This window comes from Salvia splendens, unplaced genomic scaffold, assembly GCF_004379255.2.
Source record: "Salvia splendens isolate huo1 unplaced genomic scaffold, SspV2 ctg328, whole genome shotgun sequence".
Classification (NCBI taxonomy): Eukaryota; Viridiplantae; Streptophyta; class Magnoliopsida; order Lamiales; family Lamiaceae; genus Salvia; species Salvia splendens.
Genome location: NW_024598971.1, coordinates 5,745 through 21,181, shown reverse-complemented (window position 1 = coordinate 21,181; position 15,437 = coordinate 5,745). Strand labels below are relative to the sequence as shown.

At 46.7% G+C, this 15,437-nt stretch overlaps 1 non-coding gene across 1 annotated transcript; it reads left to right on the top strand.

The window, feature by feature from the left end:
* The first annotated feature begins 336 nt into the window (after nucleotides 1–336).
* Nucleotides 337–408, top strand: TRNAE-UUC. The gene has a single exon. It is a non-coding gene; the product is annotated as a tRNA-Glu (tRNA).
* The last annotated feature ends 15,029 nt before the right edge of the window (nucleotides 409–15,437 follow it).

Here is a 15,437-nt window from a genome sequence, read left to right as displayed (position 1 = left end):
TCATAGTTACTCGCACGTAAAAGCGAGTTTTCCTTTTATTTAAATATTTAAAGGAAAGTCAGCTATTTTTTTTTTTCTCGGGGCCGTCACTTATTCTGTTCAGGGGGAGATGAAAGACAAAGAAAGAGATCGGGGGACTTTATGATCGGAGAAAGGAAAGGCGCGTGGTTGGTGTATCACTGGGTCGGTGGGGGAACCCGTAGGAAGGGGGGACGACCCGACGAATTCACATCAGAAATCGCCAACATGAACACAAACGAAATCTTGAATTGCGTATAGAAACAAAATGAACCACTTCTATTCTCGGAGCTGAGGTATATGAAGAATGGCTTTTTGGTCCCTTTCGTCCAGTGGTTAGGACATCGTCTTTTCATGTCGAAGACACGGGTTCGATTCCCGTAAGGGATAGGTACTCATTCCCGGCCGCTTTCTGTTAGTGTTCATTGCTGAGTGATCGCTCGCTATCTGGCTGGAAAAGGTGGTCCGGAAGCTTCCTCTCTCCCAGCAAGCAAGACGAGATCACCACTTCTCTCAGTAATGGACTTCCTTGAATTATTTCTTAGTCTTAGATGTCCTTTCATAGATTCTCGAACCTCCGAGAGACAGAATCTCCATGCATGCGTTCTTTCCCACCTAAATACATAGTTCCGTCTATGGAGCCTAAAGCTTAAACCATGGCATGGCAGTAATAAGAAGTAAGTTGGCCTAGTCTCTCGCCCAGCTTTCGCCTTCTGAAGTGGCCAAGTTGAAGCGTTCAACGGTTCTTCGGCCTACCGCCTTTCTTTTTTTTTTATGTTCTTAGAAATTTTTTGATTTTGGTTGCTAACTCAACGGTAGACGGCGTGCGGCTAACATCTTTCTTTTGTATGAAGAAAGGGATTTGTTCATACCATCGGTATAGTTTGTAAGACCACGACTGATCCTGAAAGGAATGAATATGAATGGAAATAAAGGGGGAGAAGGTAATGAACATTACATTAAGAAAAGGTTCGCTTCGCTCTCAACCGCTACCACTAGCCGGAAAGGAAAGTAGGTTTATTATGAGCTTGCTTGCCGACAATTTGATCTGCGACACTTGTACCTTCCGCTTGCCAAAAAGCAATAGTCAACTGAACTTTCACTTCACTCGCAAAAAGAATTCTGCATTGAACTTAGGTTTCAGTTCCTTCTTTCTGATCCGCCCTAACGTGCTCCCTCTATCTCCGAACTAAAGGACAGGAAGGTTCTCTCTTCTTAGGTGCTGGCTTTCGCTTTCCCAGAACAAAAGAACAAGGATTTATACGACCGGCCCTAGTCATTAACCTAGCATCTTTCTTTAACTCATAAGATAAGATAAGAAGAGTCTAAATTACTTACAAATCTTCCCTATCCATACAAACCAGAGAGTGCGCTTCTTTCGAGGCCCCTTCTTCGAATTGTTTCTCTTTGGGGTTGGGGCCTGGGCCGGTTCCAAACCGTCTCTTTCTTTTCTGTATGTGTACGAGAGGCGGGACGGACCCGTGACTTCTGCGTACCACCCAGGGATAGCGACTGAAGACAAGGGGTTCTGTCTCCGACATAGGAAGGAGTCTTATAAACGTTAGCAGTCTAGGTTCCAGTCGTACTTTCTGCTATCGACACAGACAGTGGCAATCGCAGCTGCATTTCTCGAGAGGTCTCTTCCCATCATCAAACCTTACCAGCCCTTGACATATGAGGAATATCGCGTGAGTGAAAAGCCATCTGAGTCGAGATCACAGCCTTCTTTCTAGCCCTGTGCTAAAGCAAAAGGGGCCTCCTTCTAAATGAAAAAAGACTTGTCGGAAAAGATCGCATTTTTTTTTTTGGACCGCAATTACAATGGGAAGGCATCCCGAAACATGGTGAGAATCTTCCTTCCATTATGAAGATTCATTTATGAATTCTGAACGTTCATCTCTCTTTTAGTAGTAGTCGGAGTACTGGGGAATATCTTATCGTCAGAGAAGTCAAAAAGGAAATGCCAACTTTCCTTTCCCTCCTAAGCTCCTCATTTCACACAATAAACTCTTTTCCGACATTTCTTTACTTCACTCGCTTTCGAGTCGACGAAGAAAAGAAGATTAACAACACCTTATGGAGATAGCTTGCCTTCACTCTCACAGCTTGTGTGCCGTGGAAGGGGAAGGTCTTGCTTTGGTCAAGATGAGAGAATCGTGATGAAACCCTCCATTAAAGAGGTGCCTGTCGTACAGCTCAAAGTCATACGGCAAATAGCTCCGCCTCTCAGCTGCAAACAGCCTTACCTTAACTGGAAACCGATCACGGGAGCTGGTTTAGTGATTGCGTCAAAGCCTTTCGTTACTGTTGGGATGGGAAGGTCGACCCGGCTCTACCTATCGGAGCCGTTACGCTATCTTGCTTGTGGAAGGCGAAATCAGACAGCGCCCTGATCACAGAATTGCTCCACGATTCTCTGTTGAGTGGGGACGATTTCGAGCCTAGCGAAATGATATAAGCGTTCGCCGTCCTAACCTAAAGGTGTCGAAGGATGTCCAGAGGCGAAGTTCTGGCGGGGTCCGGGCATAGTGCTAACCAAACGGGCTTCATCTTAGGCTTGCCACCTAAGGAATTGGTTTTAGTGAAACAAGCAGAAAGTTTGTTATCGGCGGATGACGACTCCTAAGGCTTCGATCAATGGTAGAGATCCGATCCTTCTAGTGAGGAGATGGCCTCTGGTCGTGCGGGTAGGTTGCAAGAGGCTAATGCCGAGTCCATAATGTCCGTGATAGAAGAGTGGCTGCTGGGTGCAGATCTCGTACTTCGGTTGAAGTTTTGCAAGGAGCTCTCGCGATCGGCGCTCAGCAACATCAAGATCTGGGTGGCGCGATTGTTGATGCTGTTGATTCCGACACTCATGGTACTGAAGATGCAAATCCTCAAGAGCTGGGTGCTACGGTTACTGCTGTGACTGACGACTTCACGGATGCAACCATTCATGCTGATTCAGCTAATACAGTTGGGTCTGGTTCTCTTGGGCCGTCGGTAGGTCTGGGTATGAAAGAAGTCACGAATCAAGTTGATTCGTGCAGCTCCCCGTGGACCCCTCTCACATGCGCCCAAGTAACATTGCTGGTACGGGCGGGCACCAAAAGGGAAGTGATTGGTGTTGTTGAGGAGGTGAAAATAAGTCATATAAGAGCGTCTGAAGCACGTGATCTGGAGTGAGAGGACCACGTCCTTTTCCTTAGATTAGATTATAGAAGCTACTGTTGGGACTGGGCTTTTTGGTATCTTTCAAGGCTTATGACGCTTTAGTGAACATTTACTTAATTGGGGCTATTCTTTATTCTTATAGGGTTACACTTGTTATAGCTAAAAAGACAGGAGTCAAGTAGACGGACTAGAAGAGATCCTTATGGTAATCGAGTGCCCTAGGCTTTCCTCGAAGCTATCTAACCCCCAGCTATCTATACTCATCTTCCCTAAGAGCTTTCTTTCTTGCTTTGTCTTCTGTCTCTAGAACCATCTGTCTGTCTTAAAACAACCTATCTGTGGTCAGTCTTTCTTAATTAAGGAAGATAGGAGTTCGTCGGTCTTGTACAGGTATAGGCAAGATGTGATTCCCTGCTTTTTAGCTGCTGGAACTGTTGTATCAGTTTCTTTTCTTGTGAAGTCAATCCCTTCTCTCCAATTCACCTTTCCCAACCCTTGAGTGTAGGGCTTACCTTCTATATTATATCCTAGTGACTCCGGCCTTGGTGGCGTACTTCCTTGTCAGAATGACATTCAGCTTCCCTTGGAGCTCACGCGGAACAGACTGAAACTGAAGCCTATCAGTCTTGCATCGGCTCGGAGCTCTTTCTCCGCTCACTCACTGTCTATAAGCAAGGGTAGGAGAAAGGCATCGTCAAATAAGGAACATGTTAGCTCGATTTCCTTAATAAGGTAGACTGCCGATATCGACATTTGCTGGTAGCGGAAGAATGAATGCCCGGTAACAAAGGAAGGGTCAAAAAGCCCTTGTGGTTGTTGATGCCAGTGTAGAATTATGAAGGAGTTCTATGGAATTTACATTTTTGGAAAAAAGAGTGAACATCAATAGTTGGAATTAGCGGAAGACTAACTTACAATCAGTGTGTCTAGGGTTTGTCTTCTTTCGTCAATCCATATCTCCGTGAGCGGTCTAGTGCTCGTTTAAGTCAGCGGCTCGGTATATGGCCCAAGATCAGCTATCTGGATAGCTAGCTCTACTCTTTGTTGTACCGGACGGATGGTTCTTCGAAAGGCTGTCTCATTTCAAGGGAGGGCGACAGACCACCGAGGACCTTGGCCTAGAAACTCAATCGCAGAATGAAATTGTAGGGTTCCAACTGTCTCTGAATCATCTCCATCCTAGCTTTGGCCTCTGCTCCATCGAGACTATCAGTCGGCCCAATTACCTTTTGAACTCAATCACACACGCCTGCTACACATACAGTATCCCTTTAGCCACAATGAGGGGGCCTGTCACACCCCCCGTGATACAGCATGGAGCTTCATCTTGAAGGCCTATCACGAATTGATCTCTCCCGCCTAAGGACCTCAGGTGTCCGATCTCTTCCAGCTCTTGGCGAACTCCTAGCTCTAAGCAATCTAGCTCTTCTGTCCTGGCTCGGGCTTACAGATAGGACTTCTAGCAACTCTCTACCTAGAAAGGACCTGACGGTACGCTCTCTTGGTGGATGATCTCTTGGTGAACTCTATCCTATCAAGTATGGCTATCCGACCATACTAAGAACTCAGTCCAGGGTCACGGAGTCCGTCCTTCTAGTAAAATAACTTTCATTTCAGAGTTAATAACGTAGTGTAGTGGATGACTGAGCTAGAGCTAGCTTTGTCAGTATTCGCCCCTTTCCTTTTTAGGGAAAGCCTTCGTGAGGGGACCGAAGTATAAAAGAGTGTAATCCTTTCCCTGTCTGATGAACTTCTTTTGGAACCACCAGCTAGCCGACTTCGACTTTAGTTGCCTAGCCTTCCAACGGTAACTGACCCCATCCCCTATTTTCTATTTCCTCCATTCTAAACTGTAATGACTGAACTAGATTATCCCTAGCTCCAATGAATTGTAAAGAAGAAAGTCAAGACCTTGCCGATGACTACATTCCTTAGAAAGGGCATCTTTCCCCCTTCATGAAGGAGGAAGACCGCTAAAGGAGGAGATGTTAGCCATTTGGTACTCGTTTTCCAAAGCCCTAGCTATAGCTGCAGGATTGGGAATGAAGACAAGAGAGCAAGGGGTTGTTAAACGAACCTGAATATACCGATTCTTTATCCTTTGCACTGCCTAAAGAATTCCACATAGCACGCTGATAGCATTCACATCCCCCGAAAGGTCGGGTGAAGGCGCCAGGCGCTACAGCAACTGAATTGAAAGATGATGAAGTACGGCTCTCTGACTGGTGGTTCCCTCCTTCTATTAGAGGAGCAAGAAGAGTCTCTTCTACGAGAATATCAAATCACATCACGGACCCACCGATATGGATTTTGAACCGCTGCTACTGCAAGCCCAGAGGAAGAGATCCTCTAAAAACGGTTGGGTTGCTGATGCTCCTTCTCCGACAATCCTGTTTTGGTTAAACCCATTGTGGCTGTCCTAATCTGAGCAAGTGACAACCGTTTTGGTACCGTCACTTACTATATGTTTTGCCTCCATTTTCTCTTCTCTCGTATCTGTCCATCTTTCTGATGGTGAAGACGTCAGATGTTGAAGCACGCACCCTTTCTCCTATGCTATGGGTAAAGAATCAAAGGCAACGAGCCAAACCCAGTTGTTTTTAGGAAGCAACCTCCTCCCTGTGGTTTCACCAATGCCTTTTCTTTTAAGCGCCTCTCACAACGGACTCGACACCAATCCCGGCAGAAGGATTTGGTTACCATAAGTGGGGGCATGATCAAGAATTTGGCCCTTGTTATAACAGAACAATTATCATATAAAGATGCTCAAGCGAGGAGATGTTACGACGTCTGCGGGCGCAGGGAGGCCAATGGTAGGAAGCTTAACATCATCTTTTCCAATAAGTTAGTCTCTCGAGGCTTACTCGTTCCGACCCTGAACAACCTTTTTTTTTCAAATGATCCAAGAAGATGAGGCCAAGTATGGCCCATGGAATTCCGTTACTGGCAGGAACAAGAGGCCCCCAATATCGAGAATCTTAACCAAAGGAAAGAACCTGATCAGGCCAACAAATAAGAGGTAGACCTCAGTACAAAACTAAAGCTGGTGAGAGAAGAAGCCCAAACCATTATACGGGCCCTCCTTCTAAAAAAGCAAACATCAATCGGGAAAAGCCCGCCACCTGAGAAAAAAGAAAGAAAAAGCCGACGTCTCTCCAGCCCACAACCCAAGATCCCCACTATTGTATTGGGGCAAAGGTATATTAACCAGGAGATCCAACCGGAAAGACTTTCGAGAAGGTGATTTCAATGGTTTATATGGTTGCCATTAGGGACCATGTTTACTCCCTGGTCCTGTCTTCGCCGGCCCTGCACCATCAGAGTTCTCCCAGTTCTTTCCTAACCCCTCTTCGTCTCTCCCTTTCCTTGAATGGTCTGTCAGCTTCTGTTGGTCAAATCTGTCAGGGCCCCTTAGACAATTGGGCTTCCTGGGTAAAGCGTCTGAGTCCCCACAAGGGAGAGGATTTTTCAAATTAGGTATTTTTGATGCTATTATGATGAGCCTGAACACCCCTCCGAGTCACAAACCGCAGATCTCCGCTACTCTTATGTTTTGGTGTCTGGCTGAACAGTCATTCCACTTTCGTGTGGTGCCATGGTTCCGACCATGATGGATGTCGTGGCTCTGACCGGCCTTCCTTGGACAGGAGAGACTGCTTATGCGGGAATGTCTGTCCCTGATATCGAATACCATCGGCCAAAATCGGCGGGGAAGCCTGGCCCGGCCTATGGTACCTTCATAGATACTTGCATGAAATCCGATTCTTCTATCTCTGAAGATATCAGCTTCTTGTCCTGTTGGTTGAACCGATACCTCTGCAGCTCTCCTACTCTTGCTATGACAGCCGACTTCGTAGACCTGGCAAAGGTTCTCCATAGTGGTCGGAGGGTGGCATTGGCCCCCCCTTTCTTATCTTTACCGAGGTATGAATGAGGTTTTTGAGAAGTCCGTCGGGTACTTTTCCGGGGCCGCTTTGGCTATTGCAACTCTGGCTTCAGGCCTACTTCCCTGATCTCCGATATGATCCTCCTCCCTCGCCCGTTCATGATTTCTCTACCTATGGCTCATGGCTGTCTAGTTTCCCGCTGAAGGAGGTGACATTCCATGGTTGTTTTCAAAATCTTCTTGGGGCTTTCCTCTGCTTTGCTTGCTACCCCCTTCCCGTTTCATGCCTTTCCAAGAACGCTCGGTAGGTCCGGACTGGTTTAGAAGACTCCCTTCTGTTCCTATTTCTGGTCAAGCTCGCGACGACCATTCTAAGGTTTGGGGCAGTTTCCTAGTGTGTCGAGATTTACATTACGTCAAGCCGGGACTTCTGTTAATGTTCGTTGTGGGGTCGAGCCTGCCTTCTTTACCAGCTATATAAATATATGCGACGTTTTGTCCTCCTTTTCATCTGGAGGCAAGATTTGTTTTATTCTAAGAGGTTTAGAGAGCTCGTTTTTTTAGTAAAGTATTCGCTTTTTTCTTCTTTTTATTTTACGTTCTTTCCTTCTTTTTTTCCAAAGTGTCAAGATCTTATTTGCCTTTTTTAGAAAGTTTTTCTTTTACGATCGAAGAATCAAGATCTTGGAAATATGATTCTAGAAGAACCGATTTTTGATTTAAAAGGTAACCTATCCGCCTATTTCTGCCCGCAGATAAGAATCCTATCATTTCTGCTACTCCGCGTGAGCCAACCTCTTCCTTCCCCACGAACCTTGGATGATTATCCCAATAGTGGGGCCCCGGGCGGCGTTGAGGTTCGGCTGTGAGTTTCTTTCCGTGATCGGCCCGCGAAAGGCGTTTGCAGCTTGGATTTAGTATTGGTTTTCGCTCTTTGGACTTAATTGTCTGGCACAGACCATTGTTCACTCGCTTCCTAGATCCTCCTCTTTGTTTTATTCTTATCATACAGCCCGGACTTTCCGCATGAGCCAGGGGGGCATGGCGTGAATCCTTTCTCCGGTGGATAGAGTGTCAGGCTTTCGCGTATGGACTGGCGCGATAGCGATAGATCTTTAGTCGACCGAAGACCTGACTGAGGGAGATTGAATGAGCTACCCTTACGTAGATAGATCGATTGAACCACCCCTGCTTGTGATCGAGTCTGGCGATAGAGTTATGCCTGGCATAAGTACTCCTATTGGAGAAAAGGCAAATCCGTCCCCCATATGCCCTTCGTTCTCCTGTCGTATGAATGTCTGTTTTCCCCCCCCCTTCAATGCTGTCGCATTCTTGCCCTTTTCGGTATGGTCCTTTCATTCAGGCCTTTCCTTATGCACCGATGGTTTCATGATTCCTTGAAAAAAAAAAATGTTTGCGAGCGTCAAAGCACCTAACCATACCTACTACACCATGCACTCCGCCGGTAATCAGCCCGGACATGAAAGTGCATTTGGAAGCATATGTGTGCCACTTTGGCACGAGATTTCAGCTCTACTTTGACTTTCATGGTTCCACTGTTCGTCGAGATCCCTTGAGTGCTACTAAATGTAGAGAAAGACATTCATAGCTTGAACCTTCTGGTCACTTCATTCCCTTTACATAAAAAAAGGTTTTGCTTTTCCACCTACCTCCTATGAAATCGTGACTATTTATTTATATAAATCCAAAAACCTGCTGTCACTCCACTGGCTGTTAAGAAAGCTCCCATGAAGGCTTTTCCGGTTGCTAAGGCTGGATCAATTACTTCATCAGGATCCACCTCTAAAGTCGGTTCGCCCAAAGCCGCAGTGGCTACTGCAACAACTCATCAAATCGAAAAGATTGGAAAAGAAGATCCACGCCGACGGCTGTTATCTCCAAAGGTGAAATAAAATAAAGCAAAACTCCTACTTCTAGAAAGAAAGTTGCCGCTCCGGGAAAGAGGGGCTTCACTCCCTGGGAACAAAAAACCCTTCCTTTGATAAATTCAACTATTAGAGCCATTTCTTTCGGGTGATTTCGACTTCGAAAGCCATGAGCCTCATTCACGAAAGCCTACGGAACAAACTTTCTAGTCGATTCATTCTAATTTTGGTTTTATCCTTTCTCCTTCCTATTCTCGCCTTGCCTTGCCTAAAGAACCTCTTTTGGGGCATAAAAGCCTGATTTTAGCCTTCCCCTATTATGGCCCGATCTCAACAAGCTTCTGCTCTGCGACTTGCTTTGCTTAAGCTTAAGCCAACCTATCTATAGTGTCCTTTGGGAAATGGGAAAGAAGACTTCTTTTTGATCAGTTCAGTATAGGGGGAAAGACTCGGTACTTGCTATAGCTCTTGTTACTACTGGCTCCCTAGCTACCGTCTTAGTTGTATTAGTTAATGGCTCCAACCCTTCTTGCTTGACCCAAACCTTCGAACTGCAACAGATGCAGCAGGAGCTAAAAACAACTTACTACTTGAACTCGCTACTAACACTTGGCGTTTAGCAGCAAACAACTACAAGATAATAGGGCCACAGTAACAGTAAGGGAAGCTGAAACCGTAGCTTCACTCCTACTCTCTTACTTAACTTAAAGAGCTTACACGAAAGCTGCTGAAGGGCTGGTGCCATTCTAGTCTACTAATCGAGTCCGTTCAATCGGTGTAGCTAAGCGAGTAAGTCCGTAACGAATAGAAGAGTAAGCCGGTAACGAATCCAACAAGGAAGCTTTCAGCTAAGCCCCGTTTAGTTGATTCCCCCTCTGTCTCAAGGCGGATGAGTCCGTAATAGTCTTCCTTCTTTTTCCGAAGGTTGTTATCGAGGTGGTTGTTGCAGCTCTTTCTGCTGTTGCCCTTTTCTTCTTTTTTTGCTGCTCCTAACTCTAGTATAGGGGGGAATACGTCCTATGGCAAGGAGCTCTTTTTCTGTTCCTTCATCTGCTGTTTTAGTCCCCCTTTCTTAGTATTCCAAGCCAAGTGGTTTCTTCTCAAGGTATCCGGGTCGGCCGGGTGCCGGATCGGGGTTCCATGTTCTCCCCCCTGGCAGCTGCCGAAGCGAGGGTCTTTTTCGCCAGCCCTACTAAGGCTTCTGCGGGGAACCAATCTGATCCGTAAATAGATCTCCTGCTAGGTTGGCCTTACCTGCTTTCCAGCTTGCCTTTTCCTCCCCGCAATGAGAACTTCCCTTTCGCCTTTTTCACTTGAAATGAGAACTTCTTTTTCCCCCGTCATCTAAAGGGTTCGCTTCCCTCTCCTCCCCTGTAATGGCAGCAGCCAATCGGTAGTTTAGACCCTATCATTAGGGATTGCTCCACTTCAACCTTACCAACCCCTGTGATCGCTGCTGAAGATCTTTCTGAATCTAAGCACTCCTGCCTTCCACAGCTCTTAACATGGAATGTGCTCGCTGTTGTAAGCGATTTTCCGGAGTTGTAGCTTTTAGCTGTTAGCTTTTATCTCCTGCCAACCTTTTCTTTGAGAACCACAAGTCCAAAGCGAGTTTCCGTACCCTGCGTTTAGTCGGCTCCTCTTTATCTTTAGTCTTAGACTTTGTCGCTGATTCGTCCGCTATATAAGTTTTCGGTGTCCGGAGACTCTTTGTTTAGGTTCCTTCATATCGCTTCTTTGTTTCTTTTTCTGTTTGTTTCGGGCGAAGTGAGCCGGGGATCGGCGAGTGAGGCAGCGTCAATCGGTGTAGCTAATGCCGTAGTGAGTGACCAAGGGGAACGCTCGGAGTGAGGTAAGTCTTCCATGATTGGAAGGCTAGGGAATGAGCGTAGTGAGTTAGCAAGTGCAGACAGCCCTAAATGAAATGGTCGATCGAGCGCGGCGTCTCTTCTTTGTTTCCTTTGTTGTTTGTTTGCGGCTCTCCTAGTATTAGGTTTGTCGGAGTTTCATCCGCTTGTAGCTGATCCGATGTCGGTACTTCGTCTTGTGAGTTTCTTTTTTTTCTTTGTTTAATGTGAGCCGTGAAGCTCGCCGAGGTGGTGAGCGAGTGTCGTGTGTAACCTTAGTGTGCCCTAAGGTTGTTTGTAAGGTAGCTCGCTTGTTTCCTTCTTTCGTAAGGTTTCCGTCTTAGTAGGAACTCCCCTAGTAGCTTCTATTCCCCCTACCCAGTAAGTCTTCCTTTACTGTTAGCTCCTTATCTAAGGGGTAAGCCCTGTAACTACTAACAAGAGAAGGTCGCTGCTGATGTCCCCCACCCACCATTAATGAAGAAGTGGGCTACTTCTGACCAACATCCATTCTCAAAGATGGAAGTGTTGAAAGTCCTATTAGGACCTCAATAGCCGAAGAGTTGAGTTCCTTCTATACAGATGCAGTTTCGTTTCCTGCTGCTTTAGTTAGGTCGTCTGTAACTCCCGACTGAGTTCATTATGTACGCTGTCCCTTATCAGTACCACCCCATCGATAACATGCCTTGATTGTTCCCTTTCGTTCCCAGGCACACGCGCTGGATGCGGACATTGAATGTCCTCACCGATCAACCGCTCATGAATGAACACCAAACAACCAAGCTTTTGACTGGTCCCTTATGAAATGACTTTTCTCGTGAAATGACTTTTCTCGATCAAAATGGCAGGAATTGGGTCCTGACATGTGCCTACTGAAATACCTAGAAAGCATTCCTTCACTTTCCTTATAAGGGGCGCTGCCTGATTTGCATGAATGCCGAACCCCAATAAATGAGTATTGGTTCACGTCTTAATCATCCATTGTTTTCAAATAGACATGCCATATTGGCTTTCTCCGAGGCCATAAGAAGGTAGTTGCTTAGGGACCATACAAGTAGCGAATAAGGGAGTTGCTGTTGCCGCTCATACAGGAGGGCGGATGTAACTAATGAATAGAGAAGGGGGTATCCCTGTGTCCCCCAACTGTTAGCAAAGATGGACCCGTACCAACTTCAATAGTCTCGGATATGCCCCCTAAGCTGTAACCACTGCGTGAAGGCCTTTTTCAAGTAAACAGTCAACAAGTAAGTCGGCTGTTTCCGGCCGAAAGCTACATCGCAGTAATGAATACAACCAATTAAGTCGGTAGCACCTAGAGCGTCGAAGCCTTTAAGGTAAGGAAGGGGGGGCGTTCGTCAGTGCTTTACTACTCCAGAAGTCCTCTCTATCGGGTTCACGCTCGAAGCATACTGAAATGTATTGAAAATTGCCTTTTATGTGGGACTACCAGCCAGGTGAGCCAGACGCACGTGAATCGTCGAGTAAGGTTCCGACCTACATTGACCATTTCGCCTGGACCGGAAGAGGCATCTATGAATTGACTGCCATAAAGTAAGAACCTACTAAAAGATTGAAGCATCATGGAGAGGGAGTTAGGCACTACCTAGCCCTACGCCCCTTTTCCTGTAGTCGTCAGCTCCTTCTTGACAGATCCGATCGGGTGTTCATAATCTGGAGTAAAAGGATTCGAACCTTTGCATGCCGGTACCAAAAACCGATGCCTTACCACTTGGCTATACTCCATAGGCCTGTTTTGGACGGTAGGAGAGAGGGGGAAAGGGGAAGGAGGGCTCGAAGAACGAGCCGAGCCGTGCAAGGACGCGGGGATATAGCAAGTAAGCAGCAAGGTTCTCCCTTTATTAGGACCGACTACAACAAGCTCGCGACTCTAATAGAAAGAAAGGGTAAGCTCTCTGCTCTATTTGCTTGCAATGCTATGCCTATCAAAGTTGGCGAAGGCTTCTTGTTCTCGCCCAGCCGTTTCTTTTGATTATTATTTAATAATAACCTAGACTAAAGAAGAAGCTCCTGAATCAGCGCAGGGCAAATAAGCAGCAGGAGAACTTGACTAACCTGCCGCCGGTGACTTTAAGAAAGAGGGTCCGGGTCCAATTTCTAATGAAGCGAAGGTCCCCCGTCACTCCCTATTCTCTCTTAAAGCTAGCTCCGCGAGAGGTTAAGAACTATTGACTGTAAACCATAGCAGTTACACTCACTCAATGGAAATGTTCGCTTTTGGAATGAAGATGGATGAGCAGGCACTCACGCCTGGACCTGATGAAGGGAAAGATGTCACCGGTCACTATACTGGGGGGGCGAGACATGACCGCGACTAAAGATTCAAGTACCCTTGAAAGGACTAAAGGAACGGGGGAATGACTACCTGTAATAAAGCACAGGCTAATACGAGCCGACCAGAAGAAGCAAGGCTTAGATTACCAGATCCTGGACACAATCTTCCTAGAGATGGAGAGCCCCTTGCCTCGCCTTTTCTAGGTTGGGTCGATTTTTCATTTACCAATGAATTGGATCCGCCCCGATCAATAACAATAATGGGCTAGAGAAAGGTTCTGTGACATGGACGCCCAGCCCAACTCGGTCGGTTGGCCCACCTAAGAGATGATGAGATTCTCGATCGATTTGATCTAATTTTGAAAAGTCTTTCTCACTATTCAGAACAGTGGAGCTTTCGATCAAGATCTTCTCGCCTCCCCCGTTTGAGCTCTCGCTCGAATCGGAACCTTTATGCGTTGGTAGGCTTTCGACTCAATCTAATAGCCTACCTATCGCTATCGGGCGCCAATAAAATAAAAGAGAAAGTTTTCGCATGGGCTCATCATCTGATGCAGAACTTATTTCATAACCACCATCCATCACCAATCACATTCCACATCCCACTTCAAACTTTTCGATTCCTCGGGCCTCTAGAAAGGCATTCCAGCTTCAGAGGCAGGTGAGCCGGGTCAGGAAGGAGTGTCGACTGCTGGGATCGGATCCTATTCGAAGCACTCCACCACGAATAAGAGTCTTTGGGTTGGATAGGCAGTAGAGATAGGAGTTCCTATCTCTAGGGCGGGCTTTCACTTTCAAGACAGAGATGCACTACTCCATCTGGAAAGGGCTTTTCCAGAAGGGAGTAGAGAAATCAATAGAAAAAATCCCTTCCCGGCCGGGGGACTCTACGTCTGGGTCTTATCTCAAACTCGGATTAGGAAGAGTGCCCTTGAACTAAAGATCAATCATAATAAACAATACAAGAAAAGAAATGGATTCTCCTGCCGGCGAGAAGGGGGAGATAGGGAAGAGGAGATGGAGATTCAGGATATATATTCACTCCACTCCATAGATAGTGAACACAGATTTTTGTTTCTCCTTTCGGGTCCGCGCTGGTGGGTTTTCCTTCCATTCTCCCTCTTCTTCCGCTCCGGAATAAGGAACCTTAGAATTCACCCTACCTGTCGATGAAAAAATGGGATTTTATAGGACCACTAGCTAGCGGATTAGTTATGGAATGTCCTACTCCTGCCTGAGCTTTCCGATCAACTAATCCCCTATTTCAGGGACATCTCTGTGTTAGGTAGGGCCAGGGATCTCTGATTAGTCGAATGAGCATGAGCCCATCCCTCTGGCCTATCATTTATTGGTCGATCCGGCGCTCCTGTATCTCCTGCGTTGCGTCTCCATGGGAGCCCTTCATACAAGTTTGCTGATAGGAGCCCCTCTAGTCGAATCAATAAAAAATAGAAGTTTAGGCTCGTCAATCGACGATCTACTGTTCCCTCTTCTCTTAGTTGCAGATGCCCATGCTTTGATTCGAGAGCCCTAGCCAGTGATGAATCCTCAGTAAGATCGGAGTATTGAATTCCTCCTCCCTTAAGTCCAGTTTGAACCCGTCCCAGCAACCTGCGCGGAGAAGACAAAGAAGTTGGGAGTCTATGCCTTGAATGAATCAGTAACAACGGATTAGTGGAATGAGGGATCAAGAGACAGATAGGGGGGGCTAACAATCATTGGTGGACCCTCCCTTGAACGAACGGTCACGTAGCTCGTGACTGAGTTGTTTAGGTTCTTGAATTCCATCTCTAGTTGGGGTTTCGGTTCGAAGGTTAGAAAATGTGGTGCGGGTTCATCTCTCTCGACCAGTTCAGGTTCAAAGGAAAGGGTGATCAGCGGGACCCAGACTTTAGATCTCTTCTCTATGGTGGGAGGGTTTTTTTCGTATCATGTTGGGGAGGCCAGGGGAGACGGATTGGATCGAGAGGCCTATGCCTCTTCTTTATCGATAGAATTCCCATCATTTGCAGTCTCCGGCGAAGAAGACAAGGGCGAGGCCCCGAACAATTTCATTGCCGTGACCTCCATCCGTCATTAGTAATCGTGATCCGCTTTTCCTATTCACTAGTACACTGCGCGCTACAACTAGCAGCCCCTTTACTAGTAAGGGAAAACGCTAGCGCGCAACGGCTGAAAAGCCAGCAACTTGTTAGGAGCAGGTTCCAACCTTTCTTATTATTAGTAAGAAAGGCGCGACGGCCCCCTACCCCTAGGGGTAGGGGCTGCTTGCTGCTCGACTCTATCTCTAAAGGAAAGGGGCTTCTGCACTGCTGCCTACTCCACTCGTTACCACTAAACGACGAAGCCAGG